Source organism: Hyaena hyaena, unplaced genomic scaffold (genome assembly GCF_003009895.1).
Source record: "Hyaena hyaena isolate Hyena2069 unplaced genomic scaffold, ASM300989v1 scaffold_442, whole genome shotgun sequence".
Classification (NCBI taxonomy): Eukaryota; Metazoa; Chordata; class Mammalia; order Carnivora; family Hyaenidae; genus Hyaena; species Hyaena hyaena.
Genome location: NW_024081073.1, coordinates 1,305,470 through 1,325,471, shown reverse-complemented (window position 1 = coordinate 1,325,471; position 20,002 = coordinate 1,305,470).

Sequence of the window (20,002 nt, the reverse complement as noted above, 5' to 3'; positions counted from 1 at the left end):
CATTTGTTGAAATTATCAACTGTTTTATATGCTATCATTTCTTTCCAATTTAAATAGAATTTTTCATAATTTCCAATGTTTTAAACCTCCTAAATGTACAAGGAAATGAATAGGCTATGGTCACTTTTTATTTAAATTATTCATAATTCTAATATATAGTAATTTCCATAAACTATATATAAATATTATGTGTCCACAAATCTCTTAAGAAGTCCCCTACACTCACTGAGAATTTGGACCTTGCCTCCTTCTCTTCTTTACTGGTAAACTCCTGCAGTGATTCCAGATGAATACATTGTACATACATCATCTAACCTTTAGTATTTTTTAAAACAAGAATTAGATTTTGAAATCAGTATGGCCTTTGGTAGACTATAAATATTTTTCCAGAATGTATGACTATGGGAGGAAAAAGCTTGAAGTCTGTCTCAAATGAGTGTTTTTAGACATCCTTCAATACATTGGTGTACCTTCAAAGACTCAGAGCCTAACCCTTGGGCTTACACACTCAGAAACAAGGAAATGACTCATGTTTCAAGGACAATTCACATTAATCAAGTCAACAAGCTTAACAAGGCTGATATATAAAACATAACATAATATATTCTTTAACATAATTACTGAACTAAATATTTGAGTAAAAGACTGTATTTTACAAATATTTATTATCAATATTTTTCACAAAACATAGTGCTAACAGGGTAAAGACAGAAAAGTTAACCCTTTAGGAGGTAATGTTCAAATGGAAAAGATAGGATTTAAATAACATAGGGCATTGAACAAAGAGGGAAGAGTACAGTACTACTGTCTCTGAAATTGGAGCTCTCCAGCTTAAAATGTTTTCTTTGTATCTTCAAGATGTTCAGTAAATAATTTGAATTCCCCTACCCAAACTGCTATATTCCAGTCTCTAAACACAGGTAATACTGTTTAAAACAGAATATGGTAGGGGCACCTGGGTGGCTCAGTCAGTTAAGTGTCTGACTGAGTCTCAGGTCATGATCTCACTGTTCCTGAGTTTGAGTCCCGCTTCGGGTTCTATGCTGACAGCTCAGAACTTGGAGCCTGCTTCAAATTCTGTGTCTCCCTCTCTCTTCCCCCCTCCCCATCTCACACTCTATGTTTCTGCCTCTCAAAAATAAATAAATATTTTTTAAAAAACTATTAAAATAGAATATGATGGGGTACTTGGGTAGTTCAGTCAGTTAAGCATCTGACTTATGATTTCAGCTCAGGTCATGATCTCCTTGGGAACCTGCTTGAGATTCTCTCCTTCTCCTTCCCCTCTTCTCAATGTACACACATGCTTGCTCTCTCTCTCTCTCTCTCTCTCTCTCTCAAAAAAAAAAAAAAAAGTATGGCGATATTGAGAATACTCTCTAGCACATTTATGGTTACACATCTGCTGTGAATATGGAATATGACTGCTCAAATATATACATTTCCCATTTTTATTGTAGATCTACTTTAAGAACCTATTTGATTTTGTTAATTCATAAGCAAATATATTTATTCCTGCTTTAGTACTAAACTGTCTTCATTATGATGGTTTTAAAATAGCTCTTTATTATTCATTCTTCTTGTAAGCAGATACAGAAAATTGAGCTGTGAGTAAAAGAAATATAACATTCCAGAATAAATGTGGATTAAACACAGTATAGATTTAGTTTGCTCACATATAAATGTATAGCTAATAGGCCACAACTGATAAATCAGTTCTCTGAGCATTAGGGCTTTTGTCTTACCACATTGTTCTTACCATAATTGGTAGGTTGCTTCTGCTTCAGGGGTCCGTTCCAGTTACTGAATCCAAATTCCAGCCACAAAGAAGAGAAAAAATGGAGAGAAGCAATACTCTCTGCCTTTAAGGACAGTTACTGGAGTTAACACAAACCACTGACACTTAGGGACCACTTAACAGATCTTAATAACCTATATTGATAAACATCCCAGATATATTCACTTATTTTTCAGAGATATTTCTGCTCAACTAAAGAAAATATTAAAATAGATGATGAAAGCAAATTTTAATTTTCTAGAACATCTCTGAATTTAATTCTCTTTCAGAATGTGAAATCTCTTCTTGACAAAGTCCTCTAGGTACACTTGAGAACAATCTTTTCAAGGTTTATTGTCAGGAGAACACCTGTAAAGAAACCAAATAGATTATTTAGGGAGAATTTAGATCTTTAATGTTTTTTATGTATAACACTTAGAAATCTCAAGAGAAACAGAGAATTGTGAGAAAGTTGATGGGAAAATATAAAATTTCCAAAATTACATTCTTATATACCCCATAAGACAAATTATAACTTATACATCATTTATAATTGCAACATAATTTTAAAGACCATGATGAGTGAATTGAGTTTATTAAGTAGATGGTAGTGAATAGTGATTGCTTCTTTTTGAACATTTAAAAAAATTTTTTTTCTTGCATTGGTCAGCTCTTGCAGAAGATTGTATAGAATCAGTTCTAGTGATCACTGTTGTTTTTAAAATTTTAATGGGAAGTTTTTCTTTTAATATTTTGTTAATCTATGTAACACCGATCCTTTGGAAATTATCAAAAATTATTTTTGAAACTAGTATATAGTTACTTTTAAATGTCAAATGCAAATAATAAATTCTCCAGCTGTTGTTACATGCTTTATATATCAATTAGATCAAGTATGTTGATAGTGTTTTTTAAGTTACCTATATCATTACTGATTTTTGTCAGCATTATAAACTGTTGAAAGATGGGGTGCCAGGGTGGCTCAGTTGGTTGTGTGTCCGACTTCGGCTCAGGTAATGATCACACAGTTCGTGGGTTTGAGCCCTACGTTTTAATGTTTTAAATAAACATTAAAAATTTTTAAAAACTAGACTGTTGAAAGATAATGATAAAATGTCTCACTATATTAATGTTTTACCTCACTTGTACTTATACCATTTTTACTTTGTGCAATTATTAATTTAATAATATTTAGTTTGTTAATACGTAGGCTCCCCTATTTGTCGTTAATTATATTTGGATAAAATCAGTCTTATCAAGTAAATTTATTAAGATACTTTGGGGAGCCTGGGTGGCTCAACTGATTGAGTGTTCTGAACTCTTGATTTCAATTCAGGTCATGATCTCAAGGTTCATGGGCTTGAGACCCCTATTGGGCTCCCCACTGATAGTGCAGAGACTGCTTGGGATTCCCTTCTCTCTCTCTGTCCCAGGCCCCGTTTATGCACACTCTCTCTTTCTTAGAAAAAAAATTTTTCTTAGAAAAAAAATTTTTCTTAGAAAAAAAATTACTAAAATAATTCATCTTTGTATTAATTACAAGTTCCAAAGTAAAAAAATTTCCCCTTTAAATAAACTTTCCTGTGCTTTTATATTTTTGATATATATGTTATATAAAATATATGGTTGAATTTTTTAAAAAATGGATGGATATATATATATAATTTGTTCAGTATCATTATTGATCTATTTGGAAATATTTTACCACATTATGCTTTTTATTTTTCCTTTTTAATTTTTTTTTTTTTGCATTCTGTTATAGTTCTACTAATTCAGTTTTTCTGCTAACTCTTGCAAATGTCTTGTCATTCTTTTATTGGTTACCTTTTATTTTCCTTTTTGGGTGTTTTTACCTAAGTTTTATAAGTTAGGTGTTTTGGAATTCATTCCGATGAGTCTAGGTATGGATTATTATTTTTTTAATTTTATTTATCATGCTTCATGTCTATCATCTCTTTCTTTTTCTAGAAACTCAGAAACTGTCTGTTGGACTCTCATTATATCACCTCTTAACCTTTCTTTGATACTTTCTATGTCCTTGTGTTGTCTGTATACTTTATTTAACCTTCTCTCTTGAACTTTTAAATTATGTTGTTGTTATTATTGTCAAAATTGTGGATGTTCTATGAAGGAATCTGAGTAGCAGTTTCCCACTTGCAGTAGACCAAAGGCTTTCATTTCCAGTGCAGATCCCTGGGCAGCATTTAAAACGCAAGTCTCTGGGGGCGCCTGGGTGGCTTAGTCGGTTAAGCATCCAACTTTCCCTTAGGTCATGATCTCGCGGTTCGTGGGTTCGAGCCCCGCATCGGGCTCTGAGCTGACTGCCAGCTCAGAGCCTGGAGCCTGTTTCAGTCTGTGACTCCCTCTCTCTCTGACCCTCCCCTGCTCACGCTGTCTCTCTCTCTCTCTTTCCCAGAAATAAATAAAACATTTAAAAAAATACTTTAAAACTCAAGTCTCTGGATTTCTGAAATCATCAAAAGCCCTTAGGTCCATCAGATTGTCAGCATTACTTTATCACATGGATTCCAGCTTTCTCTAGGTTCCATCCTATGGGAATTTTCCTTATTTCCTTACAGAGTAAGGTGTGCACTTTGTAGGTGGTTTGCTATGTTTTATGAAGCATATTTTGTGTTTTGGAACTGGAGTATTTTCAGAATAACTTTTCCATGCTGGCAGAACTGAAGTCTGCACATCTCTCATAGGCTTCTGTGTCAACAAGTATAAATATTAAGGGCTCAATAATTTTCTATTACTTTAAAATACGTTTAATTTTTAAGAAAAGAATGTTTTCATTATATACAAAAGTATTTTACTGCCAGAACTGATTATCCATCTTAGTAAATATTATTTTTAGAATATACAGTAAAAATATTATCACATTAATGTTAAGCCATAGGAACTGATGTGACCACTTTTTGTTATAAAGTTATGTCAGAACAAATTTAACTTAAGTAGAATAAAAACTACAATGCAATCTTTTAAGTAAAAGCCAAAGATAGGCAGATAAAATATTCTATCATCAGATGCCAAAACCACAGAATAGCTTTAACTAAGTAGTTGCAGAACTCTTTGCATGAAGCCATATGTACTCTGAAAAATTTCTCTATTTCTACTATGAACAAATTGATTTGAAGTAGGAAGGTGTCAGAGTAAGCCTTTCATCACATTGCATTTTGATGAAGTTGTCAGTGACTACCTGGGACTTTAAAGCTTTACTTGCCTACTTAATTGAATGAAGTAGGAGACTCACAAATAAAAATCACTAGACAAAGTGGTATTATGCACTCAGGCATATAATCTTCTTGAATCCTCTCACTTGATTTCCTTTTAACCAAGGCACCCTATTTCCCAAGTCTGTACATTTTTGTCATTCCTTTCATTGTACAAGGCTCTTAGAGTACCATTGACTATCATCCCTCTGCTGTACTTTTCATCCCCATGACTTAGTCTTTCCCACTCCACTTCATCCGTTTTCTCTTCCTTCCCACCCCTCCCCTCTGGCAACCATCAATTTATTCTCTGCATTTATAGGCCTCATTCTGCTGTATGTTTATTTATTTGTTTTGTTTTTTATGTTGCACATAGAAGTGAAGTGATATGGCATTTGTCTTTCTTTGTCTGACTTATTTTAGTTAGCATAATACCCTCTAGATGCATGAGTTCCTATTTCTTATTTCTGACACAATTATTGTCCCGTTTTTCTAGTCTTCTGTGGCCTCACTTATCTTTCATTCTTAACAACAAATCTGAAAACTTTTCAGTTTAATATTATCTCTACACTTACAAATAGTTTTGGTTCTAAATTACTCTGAAATATTTTAAACAAACCTAAAATATTAGACGATAATAAACATACATGTTTCTTCTCATATGGTTGGTCAGATCTTAATATTCTGTCTTAATTTGATTCAGAGTGATTTTTATACTTCAAATAAGTTATAAATTTAAAAGTTGAAGACCTTATTTATATTTTCCTCATCTCATGCTCATCCTTCCATTTCCAAAGTACTTACTTTTTTGAATTTGATGTTCATTTATATTTATCACTCATTTGAAGTGTGCATAAAAATTTATAACACTTATTTATATGACTTTAAATTTTATATAAAAAGAGTGGTACTGTATATACCTTCCTGCATTTTCACACATTATGCTTTTAAAAAATTTATTTATTTCAGAGAAAGAGAAGTATAGCAGGGGAGCGGCAGAGAGAGGGTGAGAAAGGACCCTAAGAAGCAGACTCTTCACTGCCAGTGAAGAGCCTGACACAGGCCTTGATCTTACAAACCATGATTTCATGAACTGAATCAAAATAAAGAGTCAGAGTCTTAACTGACTGAGCTACTGAATGTGTATCATTCATACATTATGCTTTTGAGATTTGTCCATGTTCACACCTGTATTGCTAGTTATTAATATTGATATTTAATTTATGACTATTATCAATATGCAATTTAGAAGACACTTAGACTAATTCAAATTTTTAAATATTATAAAAATATATTCTTTAAAATGTCACAGTTTGCAAATATTAGAAATATGTATCTATTAGTAATGAAATTATCAATTTATAAAATATGTTCATTTTCACTAGCTTTTGCTATAGGAAAATTAAGTAAGTCAGTAATTAATGAAACTTTCACTGCTGCTCATCTTTGCTAACATTTATTTTTAAGAAGTCCTTAATTTTTGCCAGTCTAATGGAAATGAATGACATCTCATTTATATTTTCCTGATTACTAATGAGATTACCACATTTTTATTGGTGTTTCCATTTTTCTTCCTTTAAGTTGCTATTCATATTTTTTGCCAAATTTTCTACTAAGCTAAGGCTTGTTAATTTATGTTTCTTATAGCTTTAAGGTTTTTATGTATTCATAAAACCAATGACTATTGTAGATAGCATTTATTTTGTTCTCATAATATGTTGTATACTTTTCAGAATGCTTTGCATTCATTAGAACATTTCATGGATACCAATCCTGTTTTGGTTATACATGACAAAATATTTTATTGTCCATGAACTTATAAAGCACAGAATATTTTCATTTTGGCATATTTAAATATACCAATATATTTATTTTATGTTTTCCCTTTGGTCTCTCTAGGGATTTTTTCTTACTACAAGGACATAAAGAATTCCATTTATATAATTTTAAACAGTTAATTTTTTTTAAATGTTTACACATAGCTAACTGACTCTTCTGGAATGTACTTTAAGTGGCATTGGAATCTGTTATTTTTATTACTATCTTTACTATTATTATTATTAAAAACAAGTTGTTCCAGACCTATTTGTATAGTCTATCATTTTCCAGATGTATTCTAAAGCTTTCTGTGTTATTTATCACCTTACCACAATTGTTTGAGTCTATTTTTGGGTTCATTATAATATCCCATTAGTCCATTCTCTGTCCCTATGTTAACATACTCTTTTGAAATTGTTATAATTGCATAATATATCCTGTAATTGGTATAATTCATCCGTCCACCTTGTTCTTTTACTATTGTCCATGCTTTTTCTAATTGTTCTTGACAAGTTCTTTTGAAAACCCAAATAAGATTTTTAGAATTGGATTGCAATTGATATATCTAAGCACTGAAAGACTCTGCCAGACTTTATATAAGGGGGGAAGAAAAAACAAAGGGAAACTTGGAAAAATAGAATAAATACGCAGGAAAATAAATTATAGAATGCCCTGAAAATAACCCTAGATATACGTGTAGCAGTGACTGGCATTCCACAGATCAACTTGTGAGCCAAACAACCAAAGAACTTGCAGGAATTTACTAGAGGGATGGAGTAACATAGATGCTCTTCCTTATGCTTATAAAAACAGATTCCAGAGGTTTAAAACAGGCTGCTAAATCCACCTTGTATTACTGGCTGTCAGAGAAAACACCGTAGGATAAGGATGATGGAGACCAGATTCATAAGAACAAAGAATGTGAATTACTACCAAATTAGGAGTTACATTCTATTAAGGCAGAATATAATTTTGTAGGTAAACTGTTGATTAAAAAAACATAAATGAAGGGGAGCCTGGGTGGCTTAGTTGATTGGGCATCTGACTTCAGCTCAGGTCATGATCTAGAGGTTCATAAGTTCAAGCCCCACACTGGGCTCTGTGCTGACACCTCAGAGCCTGGAGCCTACTTTGGATTCTGTGTCTCCCTCTCTGTCTGCCCTTCCCCTGCTATTTCTCTCTCTCTCTCTCTCTTTCTCTCTCAAAAATAAAATAAACATTAAAAAATTAAAAAAAACAAAAATGAAATGTGCATTCATTGTTAAAAATAAAAGTTAACTAATATGTATTAATTTAGCAAGGGACAAAATTATTATTAAATCATAAGTTTCTAAACATGTCTTTGACTTGGATAGTATTTGCTAAATGGTTGTTAGTACACAAAAATGAAAATAACTGTTTTTTGGGGCGCCTGGGTAGCTTAGTCGGTTAAGCGTCCGACTTTCACTTAGGTCCTGATCTCGCTGTTTGTGGGTTCGAGCACCGCGTCGGGCTCTGTGCTGACTGCCAGCTCAGAGCCTGGAGCCTGTTTCAGAGTCTGTGACCCCCTCTCTCTCTGACCCTCCCCTGCTCATGCTGTCTCTCTCTCTCTCTCCTAGAAATAAATAAAACATTAAAAAAAAAAGAAAATAACTGTGTTTTAATTTCATTATACTAGAAAGCCAAGGAATGAGTGACCTGATGACAGATTCTTAAGTAAATTTAAGGAAAGTAAAGAGGGCTTGAGTGATAAACCGAACACAATAATCATAATTCTAGTAAAATTAATGGAGAAAGCAGTCTGTCTTAAAAAAATAAATTATATTGCTAATTAAAAGAAACAAAAATGGAGGTATCTGGGGGGCTCAGTTGGTTGAGCGTACAACTCCAGATTTTAACTCAGGTCATGATCTCTCATAGCTTGTGAGTTTGAGCTTCACATTAGGCTCTTCACTGACAGCATGGAGCCCACTTGGGATTCTGTCCCTCTCCCTGCCCCTTCCCGCTTGCACTCTCTTCCTCTTTTCCCATTTTTCAAAATAAATGAATGAACATTACAAAAAAGTCCAAAATAGGATTGTGACAGGCTAACTAACCATGTATAATAAGATGTTGATTAAAGTATAAAATAAAATACCAGTGGGCACATACATTAAAATATAAGATTTCTGAAAAACAAAAATTTATTAATATTAAAAACTAGACAATTTTAAGTAACCAAATATTAAGAAAATATAATTTATCACTTATCAAACATTATATTTAATAATATACATAGGCTGAGATTTCATGGCAGGATTTTTCAATTTTACATGAAAAATAATTGTCATGTAATATATAGTTCAGATACTAAAATATGTTCCTTTTCCTCAATAGATTTTATTAACCCAGAAACAAAACAATTAAAGTTATTCTCTTAATATATGCTAAATTCTTACCAAACTCTCTCTGTCTATGTGTATATATACATATGAATATGCATTCAAATAAATACTTATTTGTGGATTTAAGCACAATTCTCCCAAAAATTGATAGGCCAAATAAATAGAAAATTTATAAGGAGACTTAGAAGACTATCAGCCAGCTTGTACTAACTGAAATCCATAAATTTTGGCCTTCATACTACCTACAGAAAACATATTCAGTTCCAGTGCACATGAAACATTAAGTTGAATGCACTGAACTCTGAAACATGTCTCAAAATATCAAAAATGATTTAATCATACAAAGTATGTTACTTGATCACAATGGAAATATATTAGAAATCTATTTTGAAAGTACCTACAAAATTTACAATATTGGAAATTAACTATGAGATTTGTATTCATCTATTAAATAAACAAAAAATGACAAGTAAAATTAAAAATATTTAGAAATGAATAATAAAGGAAAGAATATATAAAATTTTGTGGGATGCAACTACATCAGTACCTAATATTTGGCATTTTTTAATGTTTAATTTAAAAAGATGTGTAACGGGGTGCCTGGTTGTTTCAGTTTGTTGTGTCCAACTTTTAGTTTTGGGTCAGGTCATGATTCTAGGGTTATGGGACTGAGCACCTCATTGGGAACTGCACTGAGCATAGAGCCTGCCTAAGAATCTCTGTTTCTTCCTCTGCACCTCTGCCTCGCTTGTGCTCTCCATCTCTATCTCTAAAAAAAATGAATGAATGAATGAATGAACAAACGAATGGATACAATATTTAAAAAGATCAAATTCTGTAGATTAATGTTTTAAAATAAAGGACTAACAAAGTAAATGGAAGGAAGAGTGAAAACATGTCACGTAGAAAACAATCAAACCAGAGAGAGAGAGAGAGAGGAGGGAAACTATGAGAGGCTCTTAATAATAGAGAACAAACTGAGGATATATGGAGGGGATGTGGGTGGGGGATGGTCTAAATGAGTGATGGGTATTAAGGAGGGAACTTGTGATGAGCAGTGGATGCTTTATGTAAATGATGAATCACTAAATTCTACTCCTGAAACCAATATTACACTATATGTTAACTAACTAAAATTTAAATAAAAACTTGAAACAAAGAAAAAAGATTTACTCATAGATTAAATCAACAAAACTGGTTCATTGGAAATATCTCTGGCTAGAAATAAAATATAAATTACTAATATGAATGAAAAATATCCTCCAGTTATTAGAAAGATTATAAGGAATATTTTGGAGAAAGGTGTGATCATTTAAATGCATGTAATATGAACAAATTTCTTAAAAGAAACAATTTTCCCAAGAATATTTAGAATATCTAAAATTTCTATATTTATTAAATAAATATGACAAATACTTTCTCACAAAGAAAATTCTAGCCAATATTGTATAATGTTCAACCCAAACATTTGATTAAGAAATAACTCATACTAAGAAGAAAACAACCCAATACAAACAAAACAAAAGATTTTAAGAGACATTTCATCAAATAACATATATTGATATCAAAAAGCAAATAAAAAATGTTCAACAACATTAGTTATTAGGGATATGCCCAGTAAAATAAGATGCCACTATTCCTAGTAGATTGTCTAAAGTTAAAACAATTAGGGATGTCTGGGTCGCTCAGTCAGTTAAGCATCCAACCGTTGATTTTGTCTCAGGTCATGATCTCATGGTCTTGAGATCCAGCCTGGCCTTGAGCTCTGTGCTATCAGTATAGCTTCGGATTCTCTCTCTCTCTCTGCCCCTCCTCTTGCTTGCTCATGTGTGCTTTCTCTTGCTCTCTCTCTCTCTCTCTCAAAAAAAAAAAAAATAGACATTTAAAAATAATAAAAAAGATTTGTAACCCCAACTATTGGTGAAGATTGCAGGACTTGGCAGTCTAATACAGTGAGGGTGGATGTAAAATGATGCAACTACTTTAGAAAACAGTTTAGCAAGCTGTATAAAGTTGGACACACACATATCCCATGACCCAAGAATCCACTCCTAGGTTTTTAGCAAAAAATTAAAACATAGTTTCACAAAACACTTACATGAATATTTATAATAGCTTTATTCCTAACAGTCACAAACTTACACATTCAAATAACCCTCTACTGTAAATGGATAAATAAATTATAGTATATTCATACGATAGACTAACCGGCAACATAAAAGAACAGCCAGAGACACACACATTAACATAGATGAAGCTCAACAAAATTATGCTAAATAACAATCCTGTCACAAAAAGGTACTGTGTAGACTTCTGTTTATATTATGTTTTAAACAGGAAAAATGAATCTACAGTGTTATAATATGAATTTCTGTCTGGGATGGCAGGAAGGGGGTGAGAAGGCTGCAGAGTCTCAAGGGCCACTGTAGGTGTCATATAACTATGACTGGAGTAGGGAGTCACATCATTGTATACAGGTGTCAAAACATATCAGATGACACACTTAAGAATGGATTCATTTTTGCGGCACCTGGGTGGCTCAGTTGGTTAAGTGTCTGACTCAATCTCTCTACTCAGGTCTTGATGTCAGGGTCATGAGTTCAAGCCCCACGTTGGTCTCTACACTGGGAGTGAATCCTGCATACAAAACAAACAAAATAATTGATGCATTTTACTGTGTATGAAGAGTATTTCAGGAAAACCGATTTTAAAAACGAACTGAAGAATCTATATGGAGAAAAATACAAAACATACTGAAAATCTGATCATTTACTTAACAAATGCAGAAAGATACTCTACTCCTGGTCCTAGAATTCACTATTAATAAATCGTCTTTCTCAATTAACATACATATGATGTAGTTTCAATTAAAATATTTTAAGTTTTTTCTCAAAAATCACATTTTAAAAAATTCATTTGAGAGAAAATAATGAATGAAAATAGAGTATTTTGATGCAAAATGATGATAAAGAACTTGCCCAAGATATACTAAAATGTTCCATAGAGAAATAATGATAACAGTAAAATATCAGAAAAAAAATGTGAGGAAGCAAAGAATAATTTAATAAATTATAACATAAATCATAGAATAGTTGATTCAGCTTTGGTAAAAACACTTTATATCTATCTTATCTTATACAAATATCAGAAATAACATTTAGGTAAGTTCAAGGATGAAAGTTGATCTTAAATATGAATTAAATAAGGTGACGTTATTTGAGTATAATTAAATATTTTATTCATTAAATGGGAATAGAATTTTTGTTATAAAATAGGCATCAACAAGTCAGACAGGGAAATGAGAATTTCAATTCACAGTTAATATTTCTAGACATTGAAAATATATATGAAGAGCTAAATAAAAAATATTGAACAAATATGGCAAATTATATGTTACTACCAGTGTGCCTGGGTCGCCTAGTCATTTAAGCCTCTGAGTTTGGTGTGGGTCATGATCTCACGGTTCATGGGTTCGAGGCTGCATCTGGCTCTATGCTGATATCTTGGAGCCTGGAGCCTGCTTCACAGTCTGTCTCTCCCTCTCTCTCTGCTCCTTCCCCGGTCACATTCTCTCTCTCTCTCTCTCTCAAAAAAAATAAACATTAATTTTTTTAAAAAAGAAATATTACTATTTAAAAATGTGGCACTCTTGCATATTAATAAAGGTGATATCACTATAAGACTTGTCAGAGGATATTAAATATTTTACAGAAAATTTGAGAAATTCTGAACATATGAATGTTACTAGTATTACAGTAAATGTCAATAAAAGGTGGGGTAGACTTCTCTACACACAAAATAAAACATTAGGAGAATCTGGGTGACTCAGTGGGTTAAACATCTGACTACTGCTCATGTCATGATCTCATGGTTCATGAGTTTGAGCACTGCATAGGGCTCTGTGCTGACAGCTCAGAGCTTGGGGCCTGCTTTGGATTCTGTGTCTCATTTTCTCTCTGCTCCTCCCGACTTGTCCTGTGTCTCTCAAAAATAAATAAATGTATTTTTTTAAATATTAAAAATACAATAAGTATTTCCAATGAATTTTGAAATGGTATTTTCACACACTATTTTAGAAATGTAAATTGCTGAGTCTTTCAAGAATCCTTATTTAAAATCTCAAGACACTCAGTGTGTTCAGATCGTTTTCTGTGAATCTTCAGAAAAGTTTTACAAAGGCAGCAATCAGAATTGCAATAAAATTACATGCATAAAGATGCCAAGTATGTGTGTATTCAGAGAGAGCCTCATATATAATATTAGATATTAAAAATAGTGATTTATACATATGTAATTTATATAACTGCTATCACATGTATACATACATTACATGATTGCATTTTAATATATATAAATCATAATGAAACAATATAAGCATTTCTAAGTTTTTAGAATTTTGTGGTGTATTCACAATACACATTATAAAAATTGTAATGGCAATATAGAGATTATAAAACAGTACAAATGCATTATTAAACATGTAGCAAGTGTCTTTGGATTATTTAAATGAGACTGATAATTCATAGCATTGCTTAATCTGACTTAGTGAAATTTTACATCTATTTCCTTATAACCTATTGTAAGGAATTATAATAGCTTAAACCTCTAATTTAAAAAAAAATATTTCCAAAATTAAATTGATATTTTCCCACTCTAACAGCTATCTAGCAAAAGTTAAAGAAATTTGCAAATAATCAATCATTAAAAAAGACAAGATGTTTTAGCATTTCTAAACTCCTGGGAATTTTGATTTCTTGTAAAGTGTAAATTTTACTTGTAAAATTTGTTGTATAGTAAAATGTTTTCTTGTATAGTAAAATGATTTCTGGTATAGTAAAATGTAAATTTTACTTGTAAAATTTCTTGTATAGTAAAATATTTCCTGTATAGTAAAATGTACAAAAAATGTAAATTGCTATTTATTTTTTAAAATGCCCCAAATATAAGACATATGCCCATTTTCGTCTTTGAATCATGTTTGGAATTTTAGCAAGTTGATAAGGTTTATATGCTGCAGCAAAAAAAAAAAAAAAAAAATAGATATACTTTTTTTTTTAGGTAGAGTTACAATCAAAGAGCTGTTTTTAAGTAGAAAGATTGCTTTTAACTGGAGACCAGAAAACCTGCCAAGCATATGTCATAAATGGATTTTTAAAATGTTAGTAAGTTCAGTCAGTGATTGATATGCTTTAAAAGACTATTCATTTAGGAGAAATCTCCATTTGAAATGCTAGAATGTAAAATGGAAAAGGAGAAGAAATACTTAACGCATTTATAAAAGAGTTCCAGAGGCAGTAATAATTTTACCTTTGCACAATTACCAGTGAATGAAATTAGTGCTGGGGAAACCAAGGGATCGAAGCCAAGTACTTGTTGGCTGGTTTTCTGTGGACCGCCCCACACATTTCTGCCAACAATTCTTAGCTTTGACCTTGAAACACCTGTTTGTCAGAAGGGACTGTCTGTCAGACGGAGCTGTGTAAGAATTGTTCAGTGTATTAAAAATGTGGAAAGTTAGAGAGAAATCTCAAACTCTCTTTTCTTCTGTAATCTGAGCGCTTAAACAAAAATCTTTCAGTTCATTAGTCCTCCCCTCAGTTATCAAATCTAGTGTTTATAGACAAAGGTATTATTTTAAAATAAGATATACTGATATAAACTTCCTAGGTGGGGATTAGAAATTGTAAAGTCTCAATTTAAATCTATACTCAGGTGATTAACTAGTGTTATAGTTTTGTGCAATTAAATATAGTCTTTCTAAACCTCAGATTCCAATTTTGTAAACTTGGATAGATAATTCTTTCATTTATAATGTGGAATAAAACATTTATATGTTCCTCAGTTGGTCATTTATTTAGCAAATTTGAAAAGAATAATATGATAGATGTGTAGTTTGCTGACATGTCACACAGTCTTTGGATTCATTTAGATATATTAAAAAGATTAGTCATTACTTACAAAGTAGTTACTATAAAACTAAAAATTAACATATGTTGACTTTGTATCTCATCATCATAAAGTATTTATACCTTTTTGATATAAAGGATAAAACCCTATGATATTATTGATTCCTTTTCAGAGTTCCAGGAACTGTTAAATTTACTTACAATTCCGAGATTATAAATTTTTATTAAGGAAATTTGAATTTTCAATATTTGGTTATAGATAACCTCAATGTATTTGTTTACTTAAAATTATAAACTATATTTGACAGACTATACCTACCAACATTATAATCAGCTTACTATCTTTGATTCTACTTAACTCTATACATTTGTAAGTTAAATTTCTTGACTAGTTAATGTGAAAGCATTAAGATTCTTTAAATCCCTAATTCACTCCCTGTAGCCTTACTTTTTTATCAAAAATTAGTAGTATTATAAAAAAAGTTATTAGTATTCTTATGAAATAGATATTCAGAAGTTTCTAGCTACTAGAAAACCTATTATGTGATTTTGTGAATTTATAAGTCAAATGAAAAAAAACTTGCTTACCATGTATAAGCTTCTAAAATTTATATTAAACAGAGACTTAAAAGTGAGTAATTTAAATGTCTAGGGCAAATTAGTAATAAAACTTCAATTTCAAATTTTTCATAAAGAATGTAATCAAATATATGAGTCATTTGATATTTTAATGAATACAGAAGTTCAAATACCTTAGTTTATTTGATTGAGGAAAATGTGTCTGATATCTACATCAATATAAGGATGTCTGGTTGCCTTTTTGTTCAGTCAAGTAAATTTGAAGATCTAATTGGCCTCATTGAGCTCTTTGTGGATCAGGCAGCATCCCATAGCAAATAGAGAGGTATTTCAAAGAATTGTACAAAATGGAAGATTTTATAGAGGGAGGGTGGGGACTAGAAAGTTAGCAAAAGAAAAGGATTGTTCCAGGTACACTGCTTTCTGGGGGGTTGGAGGTGGGGATATAAGTTGTCTTATCATGCAGATTACCTCATATTTCTTTAGTGGTTGGAGAGGACTCAGGAGGTAGGCTCCTTGGAAAGGACTGAAAAATTCCTGGCTGACTAGTTAAGATTACATATTGGGGGGAGGTTGAAACTGCAATTAGAGTATGCATTGAACAGTGGTTTGGGAACTCTAAATGACACCATTTGGGGACTTTTTATTTTTTTAATCACTTTTTTTTTTTTTTTTTAACACATGACCTTAACCTCCAAATTCTTGGGCATTCAGCACAAAGTTCATATCTATGATAGCTCTCAGCATTGTGAGTCAGGCTTCAGATGACCTAATTTGTATCCATGTGGCACAGACATATGATACCACATGTAGAATACAGGCCAAAAATAAGGAATTACTGTTAGTACTCAGCATGTAATATACTGTTCCTCATCTTTCTATATTTGTACACATTGTCAACTCCATATGCTATTCCCTTCCATCTGTGCATTGGAAAAATCTACCTTTTTTTTCAACACTTAATTATTGTTATTACCAGCACCTTTCCCTCTATCATTTTATAGATAATTCTATACTTCAATTACAATATGTTTCAATTATACGTCTACTTTTCTCTTTTGTCCATTAGTATTTTTAATTCTCTGGGAATACATTTTATTTCAAAAGTTTTTATAGTTAGTAGTACTTTGAGAACAAGCATTCCATTTTATTTGTATGTGTAAGCGATGTTATAGGAGGCTCAATAAGTTAATGATGAATGAAAACAAAACAGCTGGAGTAGGAAAGAATTTTTTTTTTTTACAGTGGAGGATCAACCTTGTCTGCTTTAAACTCAGTATGCGGATCGAAAGTGATCTATCCATCTGTCAAAGAACATATGTGAAACTCTCACACTTTCTCTGTTCTCTACCACTTCTCTTTTGGGACACCTTTTCTTTTGTGATTAAAATTAGCATTGTAATTAAAGTAACTTTTGTGTTATTTGAATTTCACACACAAAAAATCTCTGCATAGCAGAGAGTGAGCATGGTTCATATGGACATAAGCCAACCTGATTTGAGTCTGCTAATTCAATGGCAACTATTCCAGTGAAGACAGAGCAAAATTTTGGAAATTGATTTTTTTTTAAATGTTTTATTTACTTCTAGGAGAGAGAGAGAGAGAGACAGCATGAGCAGGGGAGGGTCAGAGGGAGAGAGTCACAGACTGAAACAGGATCCAGGCTCTGAGCTGGCAGTCAGCACAGAGCCCGACGCGGGGCTCGAACCCACGAACCGCGAGATCATGACCTAAGCGAAAGTCGGACGCTTAACCGACTAAGCCACCCAGGCGCCCCTGGACATTGATTTTATCGATATATCTATATTTTTAAAGGTGATTTTAGAAAGCAACAACCATAGAATGAAAGACAACTTTTAAAAAAAAAAATTTGCCTAAAATTTTTTTAATGCGTATTTATTTTTGAGAGAGTGTGTCAGCAGGGGAGGGGCAGAGAGAGAGGAGGAGACAGAATCCGAAGCAAGCTCTAGCCTCTCAGCAGTCAGCACAGATCCCAACATAGGGCTTGAAACCTCAAAATGTGAGATCGTGACCTTAGCCAGAGTCTGACACTCAACCAACTGGGCCACCCAGGTGTTCCTGAAAGACACCTTTTTAAACAGAAAGAGAAGAGAATAATTGACATGCTCATACTTTCTCAAACCAAACATGTCTTAATATGTAGAAATTAAGTAAGAGTTTTTTTTGTTCAAGTTTAAACTCATTACTGAAGGATGAAACTTGATAGTATAGGGATGTTAAATAAAACCAAAATCAGTTATGCTTTTTACACTAAAAATTGCTTTAAGGAAGTCAATATAAACTTTTAGTATTTCCAATTATATTCAATCACTATATTCAAGCATTAGCAGACATATTATGACATATTCATGGGTGAGGAGTATTTTGCAAATATATTGTAGATATCAATATAAACTTATATTTTTATTCAAAAATAGAGCCAATGCTAACTGGCACCCATCATGCCCAGGCATGATCTGGCTGATATATATAAAATAGAGAACAAAACTAAAAACAGGGTGGGGGGAATGAAAAGAAAAGAAAAAGAAAAAACAAAAACAAAACCCTGAAATACAAAAGAGTAACAAAAACAAACCTTTTATCTCATAGAGTTTTTATTCTAAAATGGTTGATCATAATGATTATTTTATATGTTATAAATGCTGAAGAAAACATCATATTAAGAAAAGGGGCATGGAAAATTTTCAGGGAGTTCAAAGAACTTTTTGATTAAAATACATGCATTTTTGATATACAGACAAAATTTGGTACAGAAACCATACACCCACCCCGCCCCCACACACACTTGAACAGGAATCAAAATATTAATAATGAGATCTCTAAAATGGAAAAAAAAAGTGCAAGTAAACCATGTATATCTTATATGCAAAGACAGTCACATAGCACAAGACATCAGCAACAGATAGAATTAAAAACAGAATGAAATGAGATTTGACTTGTATAAGAATGAAGTTTACGTGTATATTTTTAAAAAATCTGTACCGGCTTGCTAGGGCTGCCATAACAAATACCATAGACTGGGTGACTTAAATAACAGAAATTTATCTCCCCACAGTTCTGGAGACTGATTTCCATGATCAAGGTGTTGGCAAGGTTGGTTTTCCTGAGGCCTCCCTCCTTGGCTCGCAAGTGTTCCTCTTTTCCCTGTGTCTGCACATGGCTGCCTTCTGTGTATTCGTGTCCAAATTGTCCTCCTTTTACATAGACATTATTAGATTACATTAGGCCATGTTTTAATGACCTAAGTTAAATTTAATGGACTCTTTAAAGACCCTATTTCTAAATATAGTCATATTCTACAGTACTTGGAGGTTAGGACTTCACTGTATCAATGAGGGCAGGAGAAGGGAGGGGCACAATTCTGCCCATGACAACTTTTATACTTTAGAACACTTTTAGCTCTAAAGAAAAATTGTGATGGCAGCACTTAGCATTCCAGCATATTCCACGCCTAGTTCACCTATTACTAACATGTTATATTAGTATAGCACACTTACTGCAATTAATACACTAATATTGACATATTATTATTAAATAAAGTCTGTAGTATATTTAGATTTTCTGACTTATTACCTAATGTTCTTTTTACCCCTCCCTCCCAGGATCTCATCCATGATACCACATTACAAATATTTGTCATGTCCTAGACTCCTCTTGACTGTAAAAATTTCAGACTTTGTTTTTTATGATCTTGACAGTATTGAGAAACACTAGTCACGTATTTTATATGATATTCTTCTAATGGAATTTATCTGATTTGTTTTTGTTATTATTATTACTATTATTATATTGAGTTTTAAAGGTTTTGAAGATGATAGTGTCACTTTTATCACACCATAGGAAAGGTATATACTATCAACATGACTTATGACTGTTGATGTAGACCTTGATCCCTTGACTGAGGTACTGTTTTGTTAGGTTCTCCACATGTGAAATTATTTTTCTTCTCTTTTTCACACTGTTCTCTTTGAAAAGAAGTCACTGTGTGCAGCTCAGACTTAAGGAGTAGGGAGTTGCAAATATGGATAAACTATATTCATTATTTGGAATTCTTCTGTATGGGACATTTGTGTCTCCCCTTTTATTAATTTAGTTATTAATTTATACCAGTATGGATCCATGGGCATTTATGTTATACTTTGAGTTAAAATCCAGTGTTGGTCATTTTTTGTTGTACGAATTGTCCCATCTTTGGTTATGGAAGTTTTTTTCAGTTGCCTCCTGTGTTCCTTCATGTTCCCTGTCACTGTAGATTTGTTTGTCTGCTTTCATTGTTTTTTGAGCACTTCCTTACTTTCTGAAACTGCAAAGATGCTCCATGCTCAT